This window comes from Gymnoscopelus braueri (assembly GCF_963280865.1).
Source record: "Gymnoscopelus braueri genome assembly, chromosome: 18".
NCBI classification, from domain to species: domain Eukaryota; kingdom Metazoa; phylum Chordata; class Actinopteri; order Myctophiformes; family Myctophidae; genus Gymnoscopelus; species Gymnoscopelus braueri.
Genome location: NC_137618.1, coordinates 10682207 through 10694656, shown reverse-complemented (window position 1 = coordinate 10694656; position 12450 = coordinate 10682207).

The window sequence follows — 12450 nt, the reverse complement described above, 5'->3', positions numbered from 1 at the left end:
CTGAGGAACGTCCAGGGACAGCTTAAGGTAAAAAAACAAACAAAAAAAACACAGTAGTTAGAGTTAGGTTCTCAAACTTTTTCATGTCAAGGACCTCCAAATTGACACATAATTAGCCCACGGACCCGCATTTGAAAAGATATTTCAAGGACCACCCATAAGAGAAGAGTTTTTTTCACGGCTAGAGCAACGATTCACAAACATTTTACATTTCAAGGACCCCAGGTGTGATATGCATTATTAGGCTACGGACCCACATTTGATCATCAGTGTTAATTTAACTAGTTACAAATGGAACCAAAAGGACCCTCATTTGGTTCCATTTGTAACACTCTCAGAGTTACAGAACCGTAAGGGTCCATTTTGGCCAAGTGTGAAATGGCACCAGGTGCGAATTGGCCTCTCTTCGCACTAGGCATAGAGCAGGTATGACAAAGGGGGGGGGGGGGGGACTTTTCAGGAAGAGTGAAGAGAAGTGTGAAGAGGTCAGATATCATGTCTGTAACTATCAATCATTTGGCTGGGGACCGCCTATAACCCCTTCAAAGACCCCATGGGGACCCCACTTTCAGTAAGACATAATTCAAACTGTGGAACTGCTCTGAAGAATGAGTGGCCGACATACTGAATGTTTCTCCAATCATGACACCATCTCAAAATGTTTATTTATCTTTTTTTAGGACGCCCAACTGCACCTCGATGATGCCGTCAGAGCTCAATCAGATCTGATGGAGCAAGCTTCCATGGTGGACCGCAGGAACGGCCTCATGATGGCCGAGATCGAGGAGCTGAGAGTGGCTCTGGAACAGATCGAGAGAGGCCGCAAACTGGCCGAGCAAGAGCTGGTGGATGTTAGCGAGCGCGCTGGACTGTTGCACTGTCAGGTAAGTCAAAAAAAAAAAGAAGAAAAAAAAACTCCCACCACTCAAGAATCATAATACTTCACATACAAGCCACATCACAGTTCTATTGTTAAACGGAATCTTATTTTTTTTTATAGAACACGAGCCTGTTGAACACCAAGAAGAAGATCGAGACTGACCTGGTCCAGGTCCAAGGTGAAGTGGACGACACTGTCCAAGAGGCGAGGAACGCTGAGGAGAAGGCCAAGAAAGCCATCACTGATGTAAGTTAGAATTCCCTCCTCTAATACATCAGATAGCCTCATGTCTGAATATAGACGACATACAATACAATCATTGTCATAGTCGACGACATTAACACTGTACAAAAATGACTTTCCAGGCCGCCATGATGGCTGAGGAGCTGAAGAAGGAGCAGGACACCAGCGCTCATCTGGAGAGGATGAAGAAGAACCTGGAGGTCACGGTCAAGGACCTGCAGCACCGCCTGGATGAGGCCGAGAACCTGGCCATGAAGGGAGGCAAGAAGCAGCTCCAGAAACTGGAGCAGAGGGTGCGTGAGCTGGAGGCGGAGGTGGATGGCGAGCAGCGCCGCGGAGTGGATGCTATTAAGGGCGTCCGCAAATACGAGAGGCGGGTGAAGGAACTCTCATACCAGGTACTGTATATACCGTATATACTTCACTGTTCACTTCATGTCACCTCACTTTATTGCACGAACACACATCTAAATGTGTATAATTTCACTCTCACTTTCAGACTGAAGAGGACAAGAAGAATATGGCCAGGCTTCAGGATCTGACGGACAAACTGCAGCTGAAGGTCAAGGCCTACAAGAGGCAGTCTGAGGAAGCGGTAAGAAAATACACAATGATGTGTTTTTAAATGTGTGTGTGTGTGTGTGTGTGTGTGTGTGTGTGTGTGTGTGTGTGTGTGTGTGTGTGTGTGTGTGTGTGTGTGTGTGTGTGTGTGTGTGTGTGTGTTTGCAACCAAATTAGTGTGGCTGCCATTAGTTGCCATATACAGTAGGCAACCACACTAAAGGAGAAATCATAGGAGACCATTTGTAGGATTTTTGCACCATTTGGGATGGCGTATAATAATTTAACATCTTTGATTAGGCGCAACCACACTTTACAACTGTGTAGTTTGGACTATAGTGTTAAGATGCTCCATTCAAATACTCATGCTTTGAACCATCTTCTCATATTCCAGGAGGAACAGGCCAACACCCATCTGTCCAAGTTCAGAAAGACTCAGCACGAGCTGGAAGAGGCTGAAGAGCGCGCCGACATCGCTGAGAGCCAGGTCAACAAGATGAGAGCTAAAACCCGTGACGTGAAGGTAAATACATGATACATGCAATATGAAAGCACATTATGTTGATAATCATTAACTGAGATTTAACTAAAGATGTGGTTTGAATATTGTCTCATTATTCTCAATATTCATATTTTCACAGGGAAAAGACTGTGCTGAATGAGTTCTCCAAGAACTTCTTCAATTCAAGTCATCATAGAAACTTTGATAACTTCTTCAAGACAAGCCATCATACACAGTTACTGTATTATGAAATGATACAATAAAGGTTTCAACTAAAAGTATTTTGTTATGTGTTGTATTCATTGCATTTGTCTTGTCAATGACTTTTTATTGTCAGATGTGTCAGAGAATATTCTAGGTCCAACTCACATGTTCACTATTAGTATACTATTGTGTAAAGCCATTGCAAAGATAAGGACATAAGGCAAAAAGAACACAAAAAAACACATGATAGAAACAGATTAAATAATCAAGATATAGGCATATATATTGTATACGTAGTATACAATATATAGTATATAGTATATATAGTATAGCAGGTATGCACATGATATTTAGAGTATTAGCATCCTATGCAGGTGTGTACATAGCATGCCTGCGAGGTTAAACACAGTAGCAGCAGGTACAGTGTTCTTAACCTTGACCTGAAGCCCATTCTACAAAATGTCTTCTAAATCCTAACAGTTTTTTGAAGAAAAAAATAATCAAGATTTTTCAAAAATAGCAGATCTACAAGCTCATAGCGCGGCACTAGTCTAGTCTCGCCACAGCATAGGCGAGACTAGACTGACTGAAGGGGAAAGTATTCCAGTGCAGCGTGCCAGTCAGCCCTTCCAGTGTTCAGGCCTTGTCAATAGTCTGATGGTAGCCGGCTAGAACCGGTTTGTTGACAGAAGACATTATAATCCTTTTCATGCACAACCTCAAAACATTGTCATTGCATGTCCCCCATAATTTTCTACAGGATTACTACTGTATGTGACAATGGCTGGGTTCACTTAGGAATTGGGTAGAAACAGATTTGTGTTGTGTTGTCCCAGTTACTTCTAAATCAGTGGTTCTCAAACCCTCAAATGGAAAAAAAATAAATGTAATTGGCCGCGGACCATTTGGTCCATCTGAAAATGTTTTGTGCCAGGGACCCCCAGAAGAGAAGATTTGTGTTAAATTATTCAAAATGTTCCAATACTTTCTAGATTAAAAGATATATAAAAAATAGCAGTTGCACAAGCTTGTATATCTGCTGTTTTTGTATAACCAGACCACACTTTGAAAACCAATGTAAGTAGTTCTCAAACCTTTTCATGTCAAGGACCCCCAAAATGATATATTTGGCCACGGACCCCAATCTCATAAAATGTATTCCAGGGACCCCCAGAAGCAAAGATTTAAGTTCAAAATATTCTCTTAAAAATGTATATATATTCAAAGATTTGCACAAATTATCACGATTTTGCAAAAATAGCCAAAGTATAAAATGGCACAGATGCTTTCCAGGTCTAATTGGGTTAAGAACAGGGAGATATACAGTATATGACCCTGCATTGGAAAACAGAAGCAGAAGCCCCACTGGTGGTGCTATGGGGTCCATGGCGGGGCAAAGAAGCACATACCAACCTTCAGTGACAGAAAGTAGAACAACAAACAGTGTGAATGAGGTGAACGTAAATAGACCGCCAACGTGGTCAGCTGCTTCAAACGTCACAGATGTTGTTGTGCCACGTCACAAACGTACACCTCACACGGTGGTGTGCAGCTGTTCATGCATATAAACCTCTCGAGTATCTGCCTTAACTAGCTCACAAGCTATGCATCTTTTAATAGTGTAGTGCAGGAGAGAATGATGAGCCTTTGCCTAGAAGGGATGTTTCAGCTTTACTTACTGAAGGTGCAGTCCTAGAAATGCTAATTATTGTTTCGTTCCCGGTCCAATGGGAGCACTGCAGCATTAGCAGAGGTTTAGCGGTGGACAAAGTACTCAACCCCAATACTAGAGTAAGGTCAAATATTACTTAACTACAAGGGGAGGTTCCTCAGTCATATGTGTAAACAAGTTAAAGAATGCGATGAAGTTATTAGTGGCGTAGAGTTTCAGGCCCGAAGGCATGGCCGAGACTATGTTTTGCATCCTGTCCGTCCGTCCATCTGTGTGTATGTGTCCGTCCGTCTATGTGTGCGACACTGTGCGTCCATGTGTCTGTGAGCAGCTAATCTCCAGCACTGTTGGCCCGGTCGCTGCGAAACTGTGCACACACTCCCTTGATGCCAAAGCCGAAACTCTGCCTCCAATTTTTCAGTTTGGCCTGTTATAGCGGCACCAGGAGGCCGATTTTTTACCAAACACATTTTTGGATATTACTCCTACAGATTTTGTCCAAACATCATGTAAATTGGTACACAGTATCTCTATAGTCATGTGTCACAGGGAAATTATATACAGGTGTGATTGCAATGGTAGATATACAAAAAAGATCAGTTCTCGCTTGTTTTCATGTTGCAGTTCATCCAGCAAATTGGAAAGACTTCTAAATCAGAGGAAACTGCTGGATACAGAGACTTGAGATTTCCACAGGATTTCTCAAACAACCATCAATTCAAATGTTTGTCTAAAGTACACAGCAGTGACAGCGAAAAATACCAAATATCGTATTACTTCCGAGGCGTACTTCTGCAAGCTGTGATTCATTCCGAATTGAATCACAGAAAAACCCTGTACCCTTGGGCCTAATCAACTTTTTGGGATGTGAAGCGGTCGAGAGTTAAGTGTATGCAACAAATCTGAATCTGTGCAAAGCACACGTGTGGTGTTTAAATATTTAGCAGCTTATTTTGGTCCAATTTTAGACCCTCTTCCATGCATCACAGGAGGGATTAGTCCCTCGGTTAGAATTATTTTCACTTTGGCTTATCACATTGACAGAATGTCAATCTGACCTTAAAACTGACTGGTGACAATTAAATGGAAGTTTCACTTTGATGCCCGCAAAACCGGGAGTAGGAAGGGATATTGAAATACTAGTGGAAGAATTGTTACAAGTAACAATACCACAATATAGAAATATTCTGTTACGTAAAGGCCTGTATTAAAAATTGTACATGAGTACAAAAGTATTGGCATCGAATACTTACAGTAACAATGTAAACATACTCATTTATTCCGTTCTCTTTTTAGCGCATTGCATCGCTTGTAGATCTTGCTTTTTTTGAAAAGCCTAAGTATAATATAGGGCTTAATATTAAAGCCTCACTATGTAACTTTTTTTTTAATGAATAAAACGCAATTTTGTCCAATCTGTATATTAATAAAATATAACGTATTCATTTGGGGTGGTTGTATTTTGTCTCCCTGCTCTTCTATTGATGGTCAAGATTCAATGTATCCCCCGAGCAAGCAGGCCGGCTCTATTCGCTCAATGGTAAACATTTCAGCACTTGCGCAGGACACCAGGTTCAAATCCGTTGTAGAAGAGGAAAGTTACATACAGTAGTGCTGCTTTAAATAGTAATGTATGTTTTGTAATGATCTCTAAAAATCTGCAGTAAGTAACTAAATATTACAAAAAAAAATTAGTAGAGGGAAAAAATGCAATAGTTGCCTCTGAGATGTAGTGGAGTAGAAGTATAACACACTTAGTAAAGTACCTCAGAATTGTACTTAACTCTTTGGCTGCCAGAGTATTTTCATAAAGTACTCCCCCAGTGCCAGCAATTTTCGTGTTTTTTATTTTTATATTTTGTCATTTTTCATGAAAATATATTATCAGAGTGCTTTTTTTAAAGACAGCGCACAAATCCGCCACTAGAGAGCAGCACATGACAGCTTGATCAGCTCTTTGAGCCACCTCACACACACTTTTAAACAGTTATATACATCAAAACGGATGTATATCACTGTCAGATTGTCCGATCGGCCAAAATTACGATGTGATACACGACGGCGATGACTGATCGTCACCCAGACCATAGATTATAGAAGAGAACCTGTCCGTTCGTTTGTTATATCGTGTGAAAAACCGTTTGTTTACCTATCCTGGACGAAAATGACCGGGGGAAAAAAATCAAAAACCGGAAACGGAACCCAGGTCATGAAACCGGATGCAGATGTGGGTGAAGTAAGTGGAACTCGAAAATGACATTGAATATTAAGCAGCATAGCGCGATCAGAGATTAAACAATGAACGCGCGTCCGTCCAGCGCGTCAAACGCGTCGACGGCCAACTGGACAAAGTAGCAATTGACGCGTTATCGCGTCAAGGGCAGTCAAAGAGTTAAGTAGTAATATTTGAGTATTATCGTCTCTGTCGGGTGACGATTAACCTAATACTGTATGTCCAAAACTAATTAAAAAATAGCAGATCTACACGCTTGAAGTATGATCAAGTAGGGCATTCAATTACGAAAAAAACACAAAAAGTTAAAATATGGAGATAGGAGGTTTCTGCCTGACGATAAATAAATGTACTCAGTTACTTTGGGCCACGGTTGGAATGCAGGCCTAATGATGACTGACAGATGCTCTGGTCTGTCACCATGCTAGTGATTGATTGGTTCTCTGGGCAAACAGCAGTTCAACTATAGAGCAGTGGTCCTAAAACCTGTGGGCCGGGGACCACTGGTGGGGCCGTGAGGATACTGCGTAAGTGGGCCCCCCAAAATAAATGGCAAAACAGTAAGATGTTAATAATGATAATATAACATTAATATTAAGCCATTCAATCCAGGAACGTGTCATTTTAGATTTATTTGGCAGTTAAAAAATAGCAGATCCACAAGCTCATAGCGCGGCACTGGGTGCCGCGCTATGAGCTTGTAGATCTGCTATTTTTTTTAAATCGTTAAAATTTGTGCAATGTTGTATAATGTTCCAGGAGTAGTAAGGAGGTACAAACAACTTAATAAAAATAAAAATAAAACTCATTTTATTTCTCTGAAGTTAGAGAAAAGGACAGTGGTAAAATATTGAGGTAATTTGACATTAAATTAGTAAAGTATTGTGCGTTCTTACTCCACTACAATAATTTGACACCTTTACTTCCTAGTTACTTTGCAGATGTAGATTCATCACATATTGTCGCTGTTGGGTGTCCAAAACAGTAACTTTTCAGGATTCAAATACAAAAAAAATACTGTAGCAAAAGTAGCAGCTCTACAAGCTCAAAACGCAGCGCCAATGCTTTTGTGTGACTCTCTAGTATGATCAAGTTTGTTAATTTACGGGGAAAAAAACACAGAAAGTTTGAATAATTATGGAGATAAGAGGTTTCTGCCCGACAGCAACGATATGATAAATTATGTATTATTATATTATATTATATTATATATTAATCTACCCAGCAGCACATGAAGTAATTAGAATCAGCCCCACCTTCACAAGTAAAAGTGATGAACACATTGATGATGAATTACTAATTACTTTTTGGTACTGTATTTTGATTCCATTGCGTTTAGAAGAAAATAAATTATAAAACAAAGAATGCAGGACTTTTAGGTAAAATATTAACACAATATTTGTATATTGTAATAATAATAATAATAATAATTCATCCACCACTGAAACAGTATGGTGTGCATGTAAGTGGGCCACTAAGTACTATTCCAGGGCTGGTAGACCAACAGTTATATTTCTAGAAGAGAATATTTATTGTGGTCTTTCCTGTGAAAGATCTAACATGCCTTGCCAGTCCATTTAGCCATAGAAGTGCATAATAAAGGCATGCAATAAACCCATTCGTAGTCCGGAGAGCTGAGGATGCAAAAAAACACAATATTTTGGTCCATATTATTGTGTCAGTATGTTGATGCCAGTATTTACACAGTTATATTATCAAAATATACATTCACAATAGAAGATTTACTCACGAAACACCTTACAATGATGCCATATAATGTTCCTAAAGATATGTGAGGTGAGCAAAAAAAAAACACTGTAGCCGTTAAAAGACCAATTTGAATTCAGAGAGACTTCACGGCTGTAGATTAATTGCTTTTAAACTCATAAATATTATTAGTATTTAATAGGTAGGCTATATTAGTCTACTCTAGCTTCTTATGACGTTCAACTGAATTAAGGTAAAAGGGTACCAAATAAGGACAAGGGCACTGTAATATTGCATTATTGATCTCCAATGCTTAAAGTAATCTTCCTATAATTTGAGTAACCTCTGTCTGTCCGTCTTGGGTCGTGGTCTGTGTCGCGCCTGTGTTGCGCATGCGTCGCATCCACAGAGGGTGGAACTGCGCATGCGCGACACACTGTTGCCCGTGTGTGTGCGCACACGCTGGCTCTGTGTGTGCGTGTGCGCGCACGAGACGACTCGCGCTAAACGTTGCGTGTGTGTGTGTGTTTGCGACGTGACCCGGGGGGTTCCAAAACGGGGGGGTGTGTGGGGGGTTGCCCGTGGGGCGGGGGGGGGGGGGGGGGGTTGCCCGTGGGGAGGGGTGACCGCGGGGGGTGCCGCGGGGGGACCGCGCTACAGGACGTGCAATAACCTTCACCGGGTATGGTCTAGTACTAGGTAACTTTTTTAACAAAACTATAATTAAATGTTATATATTTTGTGAGCGGCAACACCCACTCCATGAATTTCACCCCTGAAAGCCTTTTCTATTATAATTTCTATTGAAAAGGTGGCTGGGTGAGCCTTTCCCGCGAAAATGACGTCATCCGGCCGGAAAACGGAAAAGGAAATGCACCGGTTTCCTGTTTGGCCAGGAACTAATAACTAAAAAGGAACTAATAATAAAAAGGAATCTCACGCTGTTTTTAAGAGATTGTAGGATTTGAAGATCGAAAAACAACAGAAAAATAAAAGTATAAAACAATTAAAAGAACACTTTTTGAAACGCTTCCGTCTTCCGGTGAAAACAAATGGAATTCTGGGTAACGCAGGAATAAACGAACGGCCTGCAGTGACGGTAATGACCAGCAGAGGCCGCTAAAAATCGTTATTTGTGGACCTGCATTGTACCTTATTATACTGTACCTTGAGGAATATACTGTACCTTGAGGAATCTGGTGAATCAGACATCTGCTTATCACCAAGGTTTGCTGGGCTACAGTTCTTATTCCCAACACGTGGCACTACACACACATTTACACTCAGTTTACACACACATTTACACTCAGTTTACACACACATCTACACTCTTTTTTGTCAATCGAGACCTCAATTAAATCAACTCAGAATCAATATGTTGTTGGTATAATTACTGACACTTTGACTTGTCCACATTATATTATGTACAAGCGACCGTGTTTGTCACAAAGTTTATGATAAAAGGTCCTTTTGTACAGCTACTGGGACAGTAGGAGCAGGCAAAGAAACTGGACAAAATGGAGATCCCGCACAATGTCTTCACTTACAGCAAAAAAAAGTAGTTTATTAGGCTACAACGTTTCGGTCCAACAGACCTTCATCAGGTATCCCACACAGTTTAACCCATTAAGACCTGAGGCCGATTCTACAAATGTATTTCAGAAATCCTAACGGTTTTCTGAAAAACGTACAGTATGTGTCATATATCAGTGGTGCTCAAACTTTTTCATGTCAAGAACCCCCGAAATGATGTGTATTTGACCACGGACACCCAACTCAAATTTCTTTGATCCAGGGACCCCCAGAAGCAACGATTTGAGTAAAAAATGATTTTTTCAAAAATAGCAGATCTACAAGCTCGTATATCTGCTATTTTTGAATAGCCTGGTTTTAATGGGTTAACCACCTGAGTGTACCCATTCAGGGGACTAGAACTTCGGCCGCGCTGCGCGCGGCCTCAGCTCTAGCGCCCGCGCCCACATAGCGCCCGCGCCCAGACAGCGATCTGTGCGCCCGCCGTGCACCCCTCCTCCTCCCCCAATGTGCAGTATTGAGAGCCCTGACGTCACAACATTTGGAGTGATGGCCACTGCACTCTGGTTGGTTGGAATACACCTAGGGCCCAGGTAGAACCCACTTATAGCCCACATGGGCATCCCAGTTAAGAACCACCTCGGCCCCACATAGAATTGCCTAGGTGGGGCCCACCTAAGGCCCGTTTCGGTGGTCACAAACGGTGGTAGGGTGACCACCTCATTTGGTAGCATGCAGGGGCCTTAAGCAGCAGTAATGTAACACAAGCTTAACACAGTAGAATCGAAATGAGCAGAAATGACTACATTTCCCATGATGCCCTGTGATGGTCAGCAACGCGTCGCTGCCATTACGTTACATTGTGTGACAAAAACCCACAAAATACACTAAAATGAAACTCTTCAACGGGCTAATTAGGTAGCATTGATGACATTTACCAGACTAACGTTCATACAGGTTGTTGGTAAGATGTGTAACATAGCCGTTTCAGTCACGGCAACAGCGTTAGCATTAGCCGCATGCTAACGCTACCCGTTTGTTAGCTTAGCTACACACTAACGGCTCATTATAGGCAGCGCTTGGCTTATAGACCGCCGAAGTCTGACGTCATTTACACATCCTTTGTTTGTCTACCTGGTTCGCAGTTTTCCACCCCCGTTCTGAATCCCATAGACGTATTTAATATCGCGTCAAATAAGAACTGTGTTCCAAAAATAAACAAATGACCCCGGCGGGTTGACTCTTATGGATATGAAGCATCAACTGACGGTGAGAAAACGCTAATGTTACTTCCGCCGAATTAGTTACATTTTCGCCAGAAACAGACTGTATCAAATATAAGTGACTGACTATGATAAACGATACAGAACCTCCTCCCTGACAATAACGCCGACACGCAGTGTTTATTTTTGGACCACAATGCTTATATGAGACGATTCTAAGATGACCCAATGTTATTCTCCATAGAGAAATTACTTCCGCAAACCTGGGGATGAACGAGTGACGTCAGGACTTCGGTGCTCTATAGTCATGTAATCCAACTAACGACATGCTTTAGACACTATTAGCATGCTGCATTAACAACCAGCAGCAACAGAATCCAAGTAGCAGGCCACGTTAGCAGATAATGCTGTGTGTACGATGAGGGTTGGCAGGTCTGTTTGTCGTATAAGCGATTTTGGGCTTATGTGGGCGCACCATCTACAATGGACTAACTGAGCAGGAATAGTAACATTCACCACACTAACTGTCATTGTTGACAACGTGATTTCACAGCTGCGTCAGCCACGACAACCACATTAGCGTTAGCGACATGCTACGGTAAAAGTGCTTTAGCGTTAGCCGCATGCTAACGGCTCATGTTAAGCACCCCTGGCCACTAATCATTCAAATACAACGAACGCTATCACAGTAGTGGACACTGGACATAAACATTCGTTACATTAGTAGCAGGCTGCAGTGACCTAAAAGTGTTGACAATAGGAATGACAGGGCGATTGATTAGATAAATGACGGTGATTGTGCTGTCCAACTCAGCTCGCCCAACTATCACGGAGCCCTGCCGTTACTGCGTCTGTGTTGTCGGCAGGGAGCTGCTTGGGGCTCGTTTGCATAGACCACGGCAGCGCTTGTTTCTTGCCCGTTTCACGGATGTGGCAACGAAGGTGCTCAGTTTTGGTCGCAGATGATGATTGGCTGTTAAAAGAACCATCCGGAAGTAAATTGCGAGCTGGCGAAGTGATTTGCATAAGTATTGGGACATAATGCGTTTCATATTAATTGTACATCGTGCAAGTACAGTAACGGTATGGGAAGCAGCTGGTGTTACAGGCAGAATATTGAGGAATTTTGGGGGAAAATGTGGAGTTAGTTGGGCTATGTGTGTGCTTGGAAACTGCCTCCATAGACTTGTGTAGCCTCCATGAGTTTGGCCGCCAATTATGGTAGGAGGATGTCATAATAGGCTAACTTTAGGCGATAACAGACAAACTTTCGGCGCAAATTAGGCGATCTACAAGCTCATGACACATCAAAACGTGCCGTAACACTTGCAGAACGGATTTTTCCCTCAAAGACATTTGGTGTGGAGGGGAAAAAAGGAAGGGGCCCAGGTACAGACCCCTGGGGGATCCCGGTCAACAAAGTATATAGGGTTAAAGTGGTGAAAACAATGGCATTCTGCTTTGTACAAAAAAAACAAGTATACTCCTTGAGATAAGGAGACAAAAAACTAAGGAGCGAGAGAGTAGCACACACGTGCACACACACGTGCACACCAGGCAGGTGGTTGCACAGTTCATGTAATATGTGGAACTGTGAGGGGATCATTGCCCGGTTTCATGTGATTTATTGCTACACGGGTCCAACAGATGGATCCACTGTGGAGTATCAAAGTCAAGCTATAAATAGACAAC